This window comes from Dasypus novemcinctus, chromosome 5 (assembly GCF_030445035.2).
Source record: "Dasypus novemcinctus isolate mDasNov1 chromosome 5, mDasNov1.1.hap2, whole genome shotgun sequence".
In the NCBI taxonomy this organism is placed as follows: Eukaryota; Metazoa; Chordata; class Mammalia; order Cingulata; family Dasypodidae; genus Dasypus; species Dasypus novemcinctus.
Window position 1 is genome coordinate 141,669,368 of NC_080677.1, and position 15,276 is coordinate 141,684,643.

A 15,276-nucleotide genomic window follows, 5' to 3' on the forward strand; every position below is an offset into this window, starting at 1 on the left:
CCCCTCAGAACTTCTGGTGGCCTCTGTCTTTATATCAGTGATAAAATTTCTTCCATTGCTAGAATAATAGTAAGTCTATAGTAGAATAATAGTATATCTACTTTAGTCCATTGTTCATTCCCCAATATTGAGGATTTGCTTCTAATTGGAAGAGGGTGTAGATCACATGGGTAGATGAATGGAACAATCTTGCTTGCAGTTGCAGACACTCTCTGTTTCTTGGGGTGGGTATTGTCCATGGTCATCTTGAGAGTTGTCCTGGGTGAGACCAATGGACTGGAGATTAGGTATTGCAACTCCGTTGAGATTCAGGGCTCAACTGGCACATGGATGGATCAAAGATTTAAGTCTCTGGGACATATATTCCACAAGCATAATGCTAATCATATTAAAAAAAAAAGAGTAGAAGAGTCATGTGTAGGGAAAGTATAAATGAGTTTAACTATTACACTGGGAAGCATAACTTTCTAAGTAAGGACCACTGAGAGGGTGTTGAATTCCTGAGCTGTCTATCCTGCTTATAGTTCTGGATGTCTCTAGAACTTTCAGAAGCCCCACTGTTTGAGGCACTGTTTACTGTAGTCAATGAGATCCTGCTGAGATGTGCATAAATATAACCTCTAGAATGACCTCCCAACTTACTTTGAAATCTCTTAGCCATAAAAACTCATTTGTATTTACCATTTTCCCTCTTTTGGTCAAGGTCTTTTTCCAGATGTAATGCTAGTTGGTGCTTGGCAATAATTCCTTGGTGCCAGGGGGGTTCATCACTGGGAGTCATGTCTCATGCTGGGGGGAAGGTAGTGCATTTATATGCTGAGTTTGGGTTAGAGAGAGGCCACGTTGAGCAACAAAGAGGATTTCCTGAGGTAACACTTAGGTAATATATAATACTAGGCTAAGTTTTAATTTCACAAGAAAATGTTCATAAGTACAACCATCAATGTCAAGGGCCTGGCATAATGGTCTGTCTTCCTTCACTAGGCACTGCCCTTATACTTGGGGGATTCTTACTGTCCTATTAGATAATGTAGCAGAACTCCCCAGGAAGGGAATTCAATATTCTTTTGGTTATGTGGTTCTCCACCCACAGAGAGAATGCACCATGAACATTTGAGCATATTCTTATGCTGTAGAGGCATGCCCCAGGTAATCCCCTTCCCATGCATCCACCCATCACTAAAAGCCCTGCACCAGTGATCCTCCCCTGCCACAGTTGTGATCCTTTTGTGATACAAAACGTCTCCAAATATGAAGCAAAAAAAATAACTAATTTAAATTAATAAGAAAATGAAATAATAAAAATAGTTTTAAAAATAACAAGTAAAAAAGAGAAAAAAATTGAAATACCAAAAAAATTTTAGACATTGTGTCTTTCATCACTGTAAGTTTGTTGTCTTTTAAGTAGTTACATTTTTTCCCATATATTCCCCCACTGTCTTGTTTTTTTCATTTTCTCTTCAAAGAAACTTTAGGTTATAGAAAAGTCACATAGAGAATATAGGGGATTCCCATATACTCAATGCCCTCCCCCTCTGCCCCTCTCCCCTATTAATAACATTTTACATGCTGATGGTGTATTTGTTACAATTGATGTACAAATATACTAATCATGTTCAATGGTTTACATTATGGTTTACATTTTGAACTGTACACTTTTACAGGTTTGGATGAAATTTAAAATGGCCTGTATCTGTTATTGCAAGATCATGCAGAACAATTCTAATGCCCTAAAATACCATTGTTCCTTCTATACTATTCTTCCCTCTCCCTCTCCTCAGAACCTATGGTAACTACTAAATTTCAGTATTTGAAGAATAAGATTCATAGTTGCTTGCAATAATATTGAGTGCTTGATATATTGGTCTATTTTCTTTTATACCTAAAGCATGAAAAATAAAAGAAAGAATAGATAAATTGGACCTTCTCAAAATTAAAAACTTTGTGCTTCAAAGGAATTTGTAAAGAAAGTGAAAAGACAGTCTACTCAGTGAGAGAAAATATTTGGTAACTGTCTATCTGGTAGAGGCCTAATATCCAGCATATATATATATATACATATATATATATTCCTACATCTTGAAAATAAAAAGACAACCCAATAAAAAAAATGGGCAAATGATTTGAATAGACACTTCTCTAAAGAAGAAATACAAATGGCTAAAAAGCGCATGAAAAGATGCTCAACATCACTAGCTATATTAAGAAAATATGAGTCAAAACTACAAGATATATCATCTTACACCCATTACACTGGTGGCCATTTAAAAAAACAGAGCACTACAAATGTTGGAGAGGATGTGGAGGGAAGGGAGCACTTATCCACTGCTGGTGGAAATCATTGTGCAGTCATTGTGGAGGACAGTTTGGCAGTTCCTCAGGAAGCTTACTATAGAACTGCCATATGCTCCAGCAATCCCACTGCTGGGTATATACCTAGAAGAATTGAAATCAGGGACACAGATAGATATATGCACACCAGTGTTCATAGCGGCATTATTTACTATTGCCATAAGCTCGAATCAACTCAAATGTCCATAAACAGAGGGATGGATAAGCAAACTGTGCTGTATACATACAAGGGAATATTACTCAACTCTAAGAAGGAATGCAGCATTAACACAATGGATAACATGGATGAATCTTGAAGATCTTATGTTGAGTGAAGTAAGTCAGGCACCAAAGGACAAATATTACATGATCTTACTGAGAGGAATAAAGCAAATTGAGCAGATCATCTTCAAGCAAATTGGAAGATAGGCTTACAAGAGACAGAAAGGGAGTAGAGGGTTATGAGCCAGTGCCCATATGGGAAGAAATTTATGATAAGGTGGAGGGCTGTAGTTGTGCATTGGATGGGATGACAGTGGTATAGTGATATGATTGGGTTCAGCTGTGCTGGTCTGTAATGGGGAGTAGGATGGGGGTTGGGCTGGATTATTCATGGAACTGCGGCAAGGGCTGGAGGAAGGAGTTGGTGAACTCTGAGGATTTGCAGGACTGTGGTTACAACTATAATTTTGGGTATGTTCTTTTGGCAAATATGGCAGGGGAGGGTTACTGGTATAGGGTGTTGGATATGGGAAGAGGGTGTATGGGACAGAGCACACCTGGAGTAGGCTTCTATGGAATATATAAATGTTCATCTTGTCATAGTGTGTTATCTCAGTGGGTGGAGACCCATACAATAAACAAGAAAATATTAAACTCCTATCCTGGGAAGTCCTTCTATATTCTCAGTTAGAGGGACAATAATCCCTCAAGAACAGAGGCAATGCTTTATAAAATAAATCTTTCTTCTTTTTTGATATGTCTTTCTTCTTTTTTAATGTAAGCATTAAGGGCTATAAATTTCCCTCTCAGCACTGCCTTTGCTGCATCCTATAGGTTCTGAAATGTGCTCGCATTGTCATTTGTCTCAAGATATTTATTGATTTCTCTCAAAATTTCTTCTTTGACCCACTGATTATTTAAGAGTCTGCTGTTTAATCTTCATATATTTGTGAATTTTCTCTTTTTCTACCTCTTGTTGATTTTCAACTTTATTCCATTATGATCTGAGAAAGTGTTTTGTATTATTTCTATCTTGTTGAAATTATTGAGATCTGCTTTGTGACCCAACATATGGTCTATCTTAGAGAAAGATCCATGAGCTCTTGAAAAGAATCTATATCCTGCTGTTTTGGGGTGCAATGTTCTGTATGTGTCTACTAGATTTAGTCCATTTATCATATTATTCAAGCTCTCTGTTTCTTTATTGATCCTCTGCCCAGATGTTTTATCCAATGTTGAGAGTGATGTATTGATGTCTCCAACTATTATTGTAGAGGTATCTATTTCTCCCTTCAGTTTTGTCAGTGTTGGCCTCATGTATCTTGGGGGATCCTTGTTAGGTGCATATAAATTTATGATTGTTATTTCTTCCTGTTGAATTACTCCTTTTAGTAATATATAATGATCTTTCTTGTCTCTAATAACAGTTTTGGTATAAGATTAAGTTATGCATTGTTTTTCTCTTGCTGCTCTCAGAATTCTCTCTTTGTCTTTGGCATATGACATTCTGATTAGTATGTGTCTTGGAGTTGATCTATTCAGATTTATTCAATTTGGTGTCTGTTGTACTTCTTGGACATGGTATCTAGGTTCTTAAATAGGGTTGGGAAATTTTCTATCATTATTTCTTCAAATATTCTTTCTGCTCCTTTTCCCTTCTCTTCTCCTTAGGGGACACTCATGACACATATGTTTATATATTCTTGTTGTCATTTAGTTCCTTGAGACCCTGTTCAATTTTTCCCATTCTTTTCCTCATTTTTCTTTTGTGTATTTACTTTCAGAGGCCATGTTTTCAAGCTCACCAATCAGGGTATTTTAAATTTCATTTATTGCACCTTTCATTCACATAAGATCTGCCATTTGTCTATGTATGCTTTCCAATTCTTCTTTGTGCTCACCCAGTGTCTTCTTAATAACTTTAATCTCTTTGGCCATCTCATTGAATTTATTAAGGAGATTTGTTTGAACATTTATGATTAGTTGTCTCAACTCCTTTATGTCATCTGGAGGATTATCTTGTTCCTTTAACTGGGCTATATCTTTCTGTTTCCTTGGTTTGGACTGTAGTTTTTTGTTGGTGTCTTAACATCTGGTTTACTAGCTGTATTTATTCTGGGTGCCGTTTCCCTCTCTAGTTTCACGCTTTCTTGACCTTTCTCCATTGCTAGTTGTGTAGTAGGAGCCAAGGATGTAGTTGGTGCTGTAAGATGTGGAGGCTGAAGTTTCCCACATTGCCCCAGGGACCAATGAAGCTTCTCCCACCTTTCTCCTTTGCTAGGGTATGGACACAGTCACAGCCATGTGTAATAATCCAAGATGTGCAGGTCAAGACTCTCTGTGGTTGTCCAGAGAGACTGATGAAGCTTCATGCTCCTTCCTTCCCTGCCTGGGACAGGCATGGAGCTGCAGGTGTGGGCAGTAATCTATATCATGTGGGTCAAAAATGACTGCAGTTGCCCAGGTAGACTGACATATCACCAGCCCATTCAATCCCTGCCAGGGGTGGGGATGGACCCTCTGAACTGCCTAACAATCTAATTCATGTGGGCTGAATGTGCCTGCAGTTGCTCTGAGATGTTCCAGGAGTTCTGTCCCTTTTGCCCTTTAGGAGTTGGGAACAGAACCACTGACACCCAACAGTTCAGACTGTGTAGGTCAAAAGTGCCTGCTGTTGCCTGAAGAGGTTAAGGAAACATCAGCCCCTCTTATCTTTTTGGGTGGTGGGGATGGACCCACAGGTGCCCCACATCCAGTCCATGCAGGCTGAAAGTGCTTGTCATTGCCCAGTTGAGGTAACACCAGTACCTTCCTATCCTTTTGAGGGGATGGGATATGGATACATAGGTGCCCAACAGTTCAGTTCCTGTAGGCTGAAAGTACCTGCTGTTGTCCAGATGGGCTGAGAAAATATCAGCTCCTTCCTGTTCTATTGGGTTGGGGGTGGGTCCACAGTCATCCTCCACTCCAGGCCATGCAGGTGAAAATTGCCTGTCATTGCCCAGAAAGCTGAGGAAACACAGCTTCCCTTCTATGTTACTTGGGGGCAGGGATGGAAATCTAGGTGTCTGACTATTCAGTCTGTGTGGACTGAAAGCACCTGCATTACCCAGAAAGGGTGAGGAATCTCAGATCCCCTCTTGTCCTATTGGGGGACAGGATGAAGCTGCAGGTGCCTGAGTATCCAGGCTGTGTGAGCTGAGGGTGCTTGCAGTTTCCCAGAGAAGCTGAAGAAACCCCAGCACCCTCCTATTGTATGGGATCGAAGGGGAGGAGATGGAATTGAAGGTGTTCAACAACCCAGTTTGGGTGGGCTAAAAGCACCTGCAGTTAATTGGAGAGGCTGGTTCAGGTCCCGCCAGTTTCATTCTTGCTAGAGGTGGGGCTGGAGCCTAGGCTAGGGTTGCAGTCAAATCTGGGTGGAAAGAAACTGGTCTCTACCATCACTGTGATTTTCAATCAGTCCAACTTCCTCTCATGCTGGGGCAGAGTCAAAATGACAGCTACTGGCTTCTTTCCAACTTGGTCAGGTTCAAACTTAAGCTGTTCTTAGGGTTATACTTTAGCCAGTCGAGTTTACCAATCAGTAGCTGAAGTCAGTGGTCAACCATCTCTCCCTCCCCTGTTTTTAGGAAATGGAGCCTCCAAATCCAGCCACAGAATAGCCCCTGAGGGGCTTGTGCTGCCAGAGTAGGGTGAGCACTGACCTCTGCAGTGGGCCCTACAGTTTCTCAGAGAGGCTGGTACAGGTCCCCCCAGCTTCCTCCCTGCCAGAGGTGGGGCTGGTGCTTAGGCTAGAGCTGCAATCCAATCTAGATAGAAAGAGGCTGGTTTGTACCAGCACTGTGATTTTCAGTCAGCCCTGCTTCCCCTCATGCCAGGGCCAGAGTTAAAATGTCTGGTACCATTGTCTTTCTGACTTGGATATGTTCGAACTTTAGCTGTTTTTAGGATTATATTTTAGTTAGCTGAATTTACTAATCAGTGGCTGAAGTGATACCCAACCGTCTCTTCCTCTCCATTTTTGGGAAATGGAGCTTCCAATTCCAGCCACAGAATATCTCCAGAGGTGGCTTGTGCCACCAGTGGAGGAGGATGGGCACTGGCTTCCATGACCTGGCGTGCTCTACTCACAAATTTCCTCTGCAGATGGGCTGTCTCCTCCTTCCATTCTTTCAAGGATGTTGTAGGACATACTTCTCATCGTTTAGAGCTCCAAAACAGGTGCTTTAGATAGCTTTTGATGATTGTGAAATGCCCTGTAGGATTATCTGACTCTAGGAGCTCCTTACTCTGCTGCCATCTTGCCCCTCTCCCTCATTCAAATGTCTTTAAAGGTATAGGGAAATGGATGTGACTCAAGCAATTGAGCTCCTGTCTACCATATGGGAGGTTCAGGGTTTGATTCCCGGGGCCTCCTGGTGAAGGCAAGCTAGCCCTCCCAGCAAGCTGGCCCAAGCAGAGGACTGGCTCAACTAGATGATGCAATAAAAAGAGACAAGAGGAGAGACAATATGAGATGTAGCAGACCAGGGAACTGAGGTGGCACAAGAGATTGAGCACTTCTCTCCCACTCCAGAAGGTCCCGGGATCAGTTCCCAGTGCTGACTAAAGAGAAGACAAGCAGACATAGAGGAATGTGCAGCAAACAGACATAGAGAGCAGACAACGACGGTGGGGAGAGAAATAAATAAATAAATAAATAAATAAATCTTTTTAAAAAAAATAAAGATATATATCCTGAATCTGTTCATGACATGAAAACTCACAAAGGAATAAAGATGGCTCCTTACATATGGCAGAGGCCCCAGGAAGAGAGAGGACCTGATAGTCTACAGTTGACCTTGTGGAGAGAACTAAGTAGCTGAGTCCAGAAAGAAACAAGCCCCAGGAGAGAGACCGCAGCCCCTTTTTTAAAAAATTCATTTTTAAAAATATTATATTAAAAAAATATGAGGTCCCAATATACCCCCCACCCCCCTCACCCCACTACTCCCCCCATAGCAACATTTTCCTCCATCATCATGACACATTCATTGCATTTGGTGAATACATCTCTGAGCATCGCTGCACCTCATGGTCAATGGTCCACATCATAGCCCACACTCTCCCACGTTCCATCCAGTGGGCCATGCGAGGACCTACAATGTCTGGTAATTGTCCCTGCAGCACCACCCAGGACAACTCCAAGTCCCAAAAACGCCTCTACATCTCATCTCTTCCTCCCATTCCCCACACCCAGCAGCCACCATGGCCACTTTTTCCACACCAATGCCACATTTTCTTCGATTACTAACCCCGAGAGTTCATAATAGAATATCAGTAAGTCCACTCTAATCCATATTCTATTCCTCCATCCTGTGGACTTTGGATTGGTTGTGTCCATTCCACATCTATGTCAAGAGGGGGCTTAGATTCCACATGGATGTTGGATGCAATCCTCCTGCTTTCAGTTGTAGGCCCTCTTGGCTCCATGATGTGGTGGTTGACATTCTTCAACTCCATGTTAGCTGAGTGGGAGACCCCAGCCTTTAGCGGATATTGGAAGAAGTTGGGACCACAGGGGCTTAGGAGGAAGAGGAAGGCTGAAAACTTGCAGAGACCAGCAGCCATCTTGCTGAAACACGTGGCAATAGACTTTGATGAGGGAAGTAACTTATGATTTATGGTCTTGCAACTATCAGCTTCTACCCCAAATAAATACTCTATGAAAGCCAACAGATTTCTGGTATTTTACATCAGCACCACTTTGGCTGACTAATACAAACAGTTTGAGCCATCCTTGGTGAGCAGTTGATAGCTCATTACCTCTCTCCCTCCCTTCCATCCTGGCTCAACCTCTTCTCCAAGAACTAGGAGAAAGCAGGTACCTACTTAAAAAAAAAATCTTTATACAGCAATCTCTTCCCTCAGAGAAGATACATAGTTTTGTGGTTCTAATGTGCTAATGCCAGGCCCTCTATTCTAAAAAGATGTTAAGCTCTTCCAGACTGGCTAATATTGATATTTTGGGCTGATTTTAGAATATAGGGGTCATTATGGGGAGTAAGATCTGCAAATGTTTCCAAAGGACCCTCCTTTTTTAATATATATCATTTATGATATACTGAATAATAATGAAATATCTCTTTATTTGATATATATTTTTAAAATATATACTGAAAAGAAACATTCAAACGTCTCTGCATTTACTTTCTTAGGGAGGAGACAAATAAAGGGGCAGCATTATTTGTTTTATTAAGCATAATTTTTCCTTAAATAGAATCCTTTAACACACTTGATGGAGCTTTTACTATTGACTTTCCATAATTCTCAGTTGATAACTTATGAAGACCATTCCTTGCAGAATCTGTCCTTTGAGCCTTTGAGGTTTTTATTTTCTTTTTCTTTTTTTTTTTTTTAATCAGAGACATTGGTGGATTTGCACTGGTCCATTTGACCTGATCCGGGCCATACATTTACAATCTTCCTGGCCCTGTCTGAAACTCTCCTTCTGTGGCCAAGGAACAGAGGTTCTAATAACTGAGCTAATTGATCTCACTCACAGAAAACTATTCAGTTAGTTCTCATAGGAACATGTATAACATTTTACAATTTTAAAATACTACCTTATAATTCATTACTACTTTTTAACTCATTTCCATGCAATTTAAAGAACACTTCCTAAGCATCCTTTTTTTTAAAAGACATTTTATTTCTCTCCCCTTCCCCTCCCCACCCCCACCCCATTGTCTGCTCTCTGTCCATTTGCTGTGTGTTCTTCTGTGTCTGCTTGCATTCTTGTCAGGTGGCACTGGGAATCTGTGTCTATTTTTGTTGCGTTGCCTTGCTGAGTCAGCTCTCTATGTGTGCGGTGCCACTCCTGGGCAGGCTGTACTTTTTCACCCTGGGCAGCTCTCCTTGTGAGGTGCAACCCTTGCATGTGGGGCACCCCTACATGGGGGGCACCCCTGTGTGGAATGGCACTCCTATGGACATGGCACTCCTGGCCAGCTCACCACACGGGCCAGGAGGCACTAGGTATCGAACTCTGGACCTCCTATATGGTAGGTGGGTGCTCTATCAGTTGAGCCACATCTGCTTCCCATAAGCATCCATTTATGAGATAAGGATTAGAAGATCAAAGATAGATGAAAAATGGTTTCTGCCTCATGATGGGGGGTAGGTAGATGAAACCAAGTCTAATAGAAATCAGAGGTCCTGCCTGCAGAAGTATTTTGTTGACCTTTATAATGTTTTAAAATATTTGAATTTCAACATTTTCCCTGGAGTTTTGAGCCTCGAGTTCCCCACAGATCTCACTACACTCTGTTCTTATTATATCCTGATTGTTTCCCTCATTTATATTTCCTGTCTGGTTCCTGTAAGCACTTGAGCTTGCAACCTCTGAAATACCGTGATAACAGTATAAACACAGTCCTGTTGGAACACAACTTTTGGCTGGACATTTGGAGAAGCAGGAGAAAGGGTACTTTGTCAGAGAGAACAGGGAGATCAAAGGCATAGAGTTATAGAAGTAAAACTGCCATGACTTGTAAGTTGGGAGAAGCCTGCTGGTGTTGTGTGGGACTTTGGGATTGGCTTAAAAGGCATGACAAAACGTTACCTTATATCTTGCAAATAATTCAATAATATTGGAAAATACCATTCCAAGGCTTGTCAGATTTGGCATGTATCAAGATTTCTGAAATGGTCTTGAGTCAATGGCTTATGCAATGGTAGAAGTTTATTTTTCTCTCATGCGATAGTGTAGAACAGGGTCTGGCAAAAGTAAAAAATAGTGGTTACCTATTTTTGTAAATGAAGTTTTATTGTAACATGGCTGTTATGGGTTGAATTGATTTATGACTATTTTTACATTAATACCTGTCCAGTCCAGCAGCAGCAGTACAAATCTGCTGAGCTCTATGATACTTTGTAACTTACCAAAGAAATACAGTTAAAAATGATATAAATTTTTTACTTGATGAAAAACTCACTGGCAGGCTCTTCTACAGACTAGATTTTGTATTTACAAATAGGAATCTATTTTTTGGAAGAGGCAGAAGACCTTATGCTTAAAGAGCCTGAAATTACTCCAAGTTTAAGTTTGCTCAGAGATGATTTCTCCTCTGAAATGGCAAAAATGCCTTGTTTTTATATGGTGCTTTGTGGTTTTCAGCGTGGGCTCTTATTTGACCTTCACATCAATGCTGAGAAGTGGTTCTTACCTTTCTCATTTTATAAAGAAAGGAAACGAGTGAGGTAAAATGGCTTATTCAGGTGCCCGAAGCCAGCAAAGGGCACACTCTCCAAGGCCATGGTCTTCCAAACATACCATCCTGCCTTTCTGATGTATATAAGTGAAAAATACTTTGAGATTCCTTTCAGACTGTGTCTATCTGACAGAAACAGCACTGGGAGTGACAGTGCCTTTTTCCAGATGCTCCCTTTTGTTCCTAGTGCCCTGAGAGTCATCACCATGTCTGGGATGAGTCTACAGCTTTCCTTAAGCAATCAGAGGGCCTACAATCTCTGTCAACATTCCTGGATGAGGATGTTTCCTTAGAATATCATGCTGAACTACTTTCACCTTTGTCTCAATGAACTTGAAGCCTGAATACAGCCCAGGCCAAAATTGTAAGGAACCTTCATAAGTCCTTAAATTTGGGGCCAATGTTATGAACACTTGGGACAGAAGGCCCTAGAGGACAAGGAAAGTCTCTTAGAAAACCTTAGAGAAAGGACTAGTAGAAGAAAAATACATGGAAGAAAAATGGCAAGTGGTTTCTTTTACAAACTGTTTCTCATCCACCAGAGCAGGCAGAATCATTTGTATTTATTTTGCTTCCAATTTATATGCAAAATAGCTAGCATTGAATTGATTGTGGTTTCATTACAGTGGAATCTCTATAAAGACCTCTTAATAATGGTGGTCATTAAAACTTAGCACTGTTTAAGTGTGGGAAGTAGATGATGAAGGCTGTTAAAAAATCACATCATTTTCCATCATTTACATGGTGTTGGTGAAATCAAATGATTAGTTGATATCTCTATTTGCTTTTGTAATTTTTCTGGTTAAGGAAAAGTCCCTGATCAGCTGTTTTGCAATGACTTGTTTATGGAAATGAAATTTTTTCCCACTGCAGAGCTTACTGAGGCACTAATCTATTTTTTGTGGGTTCTTAGAGGGCTTGGGCTGGCGAATTCCCAAAGCTCCAAGGAATGCATGGAAGGTGCTCAGTGAGACTAAACTATGAAAGATTATTTGGTTTAACTAAAATTTGTTTATTAAAGCCCTCTTTTCCTAATTATCCTTCTCAGAATTATGTCTCTGTCTTTTAGCAATAACCTGCTGTCTAAACAGGTAGCTAGACTCATTTTTTGCATCATTTAAAAGTTCTTTTATTTTTTTCTGCCCAATGTCAAATAATTGGATGTGTTAAGTTTTAGCTTTTAAAACGTCTTTTCTTAACTTTTTGTGTATACAGCTGCTTTTCCCCTGCACTTATTTATAGACAAATTATCCTGGATTTATGAATAGATATTATTCCAAACTTTTCTTTAAATATGTTGTTTGGGATTTCAAATCCATTTCTTCAGCACTATAAATGATGACTCATTTATTTCCCACTCAGCCCCGCAACATTTAGTATGTCAAAAAGTATAGAATAATGTAATGTTTAAAATACAATAATGTATACAATAATGTTAAAAATAATGTAATGTTTAAAAAAAAAGATAATTAAAAAAAAAGTATAGAACCTCTCCAACATTTATTGTATTACGTCTAAGGGAAAATTTCTGCAAGTGGGAGATGCACATGGGAGAGAGAGGTGAGGCTATCATTCCAAGAAATGAATGTTTAGCTGTGAGGATCATTGAAGAAAGGGAAGAGGGGGAAAAGCTGCAAATGGAGATGTGCTTTAGGATATGCAACAGAGGTAGTGTTTTAATTACCTGGCTGCTAAACAAATACTATACCATGGGTTGGTAGAGGCTGGGAGGCTTGCTTCCTCTAGGGGTCTGTATCTTCTGGCTGGCCTGCTGTCTTGGGGGTTCCTTGCCTTTTCTCTCACATGGAAGTGCACACGGTGGCATCTTCTCCTTTCTCTTCCAGATTCTGTTGACTTCCAGCTTCTGTTTGTTCCCCGCAGTGTCTCTTTCTGTGTCCATTTCCTTCGTTTACAAGGACTTCAGCCATTTTGGATGAAGGCCCACTCTTGTTCCCCGTGGGCACACCTTAACTAATAACATCCTCGAAGATCCACTTTACAAGTGGGCTCACACCCACGGGGCCAGGGGAACCTGAACGTGCCTTTTGTGGGGGTGTAGTGGATGGAGACTATCAATCCTCACCAGGTAGGAAGAAAAAGATACCGTAACTTGCCCCCAAACATATTCCCTCCTTCTCTCAGTTTTCCCTTGTGCCTGTTAATTCCTGAAAGCAACTTTTCCTTTCTGCTTTAGCAAGTGGTCCTTTGCCTTCTTTCTGTCCCTAAATATTGTCTCCCCTGAGTGATTCATCTCTTGGGCCCGCTCATTGCAGAAGGAACACAGGCTTATGGTATTTCCTTAGCCTTTTGAAGACATAAAATTTTTATTTCTTCATTTCAAGAAACAACGTGAAATACAAGGAATTCTTAAAAGACCAAAAAAAAAAAAAAAAAGTGCTGAGGAAATGAGTTTCAAGAAATCTCACAAAGTTGTTTTTCATGCCCATTAGAATTTAAAAATGCTCTCAATCTCTGCACTGTTTCCTAATTACTGACCTCCCCTCTTAGGGCCTCAAGACAGCCTAGGGCTTCACAGGTTGCTTTTATCCCCAGTCTATTTGAACAGTTCAAGCTGAGATTTAAAGGGCTTGTTATGATGGCAATTGACAAGGGCTTACATAAGGTCCATCTAAACTGTCAGCCTCTCAGCTCCTTTTAGTTTCACCCTATTTGCACAAGAAGTTACTGTAACTGGCTACTCCATGGAAAGTGGTTTCTGTCCCTTGGGCTGTATATACCAGGATGGTGTGGCTGTACCTACTTATTGATGGTCCATAGAGAGGAGACTTGACCTTTCAAGAGTGATGAAGTGGTGGGCTTTGCACGCTTAGGACTGTGGTGCCTTGAGGAGGTAACCTGAGAGAAAGCTATCACATCTCCTCCCTAGAAGAAGCAGGAAAGATGTCTGATCTACACATTCCAAAAATTGCCCTTATATTCTGACAGATTCCTTTGGATATCATTTCATTGGGACATCCTTATCTTTCAAGGGGATTTGGTTTTTGGAATGAGCTAGAATGCATTTGTCATATAGCCTGGTGAATATGATGAGTCATTAAACTTGGTATTAATGTTTTTCTGCAGGTGATGGGACTTTACCACAATGAGCCTTATATTCTTAGAAGACATGCATGGACTCTGAAAGCAATTTCAATATGGCATTGTTGGAATAAGTGAAGAGCCTAAAGACAGTCCAATACTAATATGTGAAACCAGTTTATTGAATGCTCTAAGGAAAATCTCTCTCTTTATCTCCATTATTCTTCAAATCCTTTCTGTTGCCCTTCCCCAACCCTGGAAAGTACCTTATGTATGTCCTGTAGACTTTCCAATGATTTTGAGGTAGGGAAAGGTAGGAAAAAGGAGATAACTTGACAATGGAGGAGGACCAATGGAAAAATGGCCCTCAGAGAATACCTAACTGCAGTGGAAAATCACCTGCCCAAGGCCTGGTACATCTGCCAAAGTGCTGGAAGATACCAGATGACAAAAGGCTGGCCCATTGCTTAATCACTGCACACTCTACCAACTCCTCCCCTAAAAAGTTCCCACTCTGGTCAGCAGGTATACAGGTCTGTAAAAAGTGAAAAGTCATAGTTTTCAATACCTCTTTAGCATAAAGGGTCCCCCTTTTGCCTAAAGTAGGAGGAGGAAAAGCCCTAAGCCTTTATAAGTCAACTTTCCAAGCCACATTAGGCATACCTCGTGTAGCTCATGGGAGAACACCCACACTCCCTTCCTGAGTGTGTACTTTCACTTTACATCATATTCTTTTGCTACTACATTACTAGTCCTTGAATTCTCCTGCCCTAGGTTGAGGTCTTTCTCCAAGACCTCCCAGGGCCTCACTGACATCAGATTTTGCTGACCACGAAGGGACAGGAAAAGTAAATATTGGTCTGTAAGTCTTTTCTACCTGCCCCAGGCCTTTCCTACCCACTTTTTCAAGTTCTATCCTTTCGTCCACAGAACCTAATCTTGACCCACCTGCCTGACCATGGTTCTCCACCCCGAAGGGTGGTGGAGGACTTGTTCCTCAGATTATGCAGATTCAAGGGCCCTGCGGGTGACATCTGACATAGTCCATATGGGTCTGACTGGAAATTTAAGACGGAGTTCACCGGCCGCCTTTCCAGTTCTTCTGACATTCAGGAACTCCTCTTCACCTCTCTCTTCCTCCATAGTTTTTTTTCTCATGGTTTATATATACTTTTCAGCCCTGAGATGAAAAAGTTTTTCCTCCATGTTGCTAGCAACCACTGTCCTATCTTCTTGAGGGACATTTGCTGCCTCTGTGGTGACCCATGGTCCAATTAACACCAACAGGCCTGTGGATTTCCCACTTAGCCAGCCCTGCTGATTCATTAACACTAGTCAGCTGTTTTCTTCACCATCCCCTCCTTTGTTACCATGCTCCCAGACACCACCATTTTCCCAGGGAAGACCAGATGTGGAGTAGGTCATGGGA

General features: G+C 41.0%; 1 long non-coding RNA gene across 1 annotated transcript in view; it reads left to right on the forward strand.

Annotated features, from left to right (window-relative positions):
- Positions 1–14,047, forward strand: part of LOC139438935 (uncharacterized) — a 30,126-nt gene extending 16,079 nt beyond the window's left edge. Inside the window, exon 2 of the long non-coding RNA XR_011648764.1 lies at positions 13,893–14,047. This is a non-coding gene — a long non-coding RNA (uncharacterized lncRNA). The remainder of the gene's footprint in view (positions 1–13,892) is intronic.
- Positions 14,048–15,276: the final 1,229 nt, after the last annotated feature.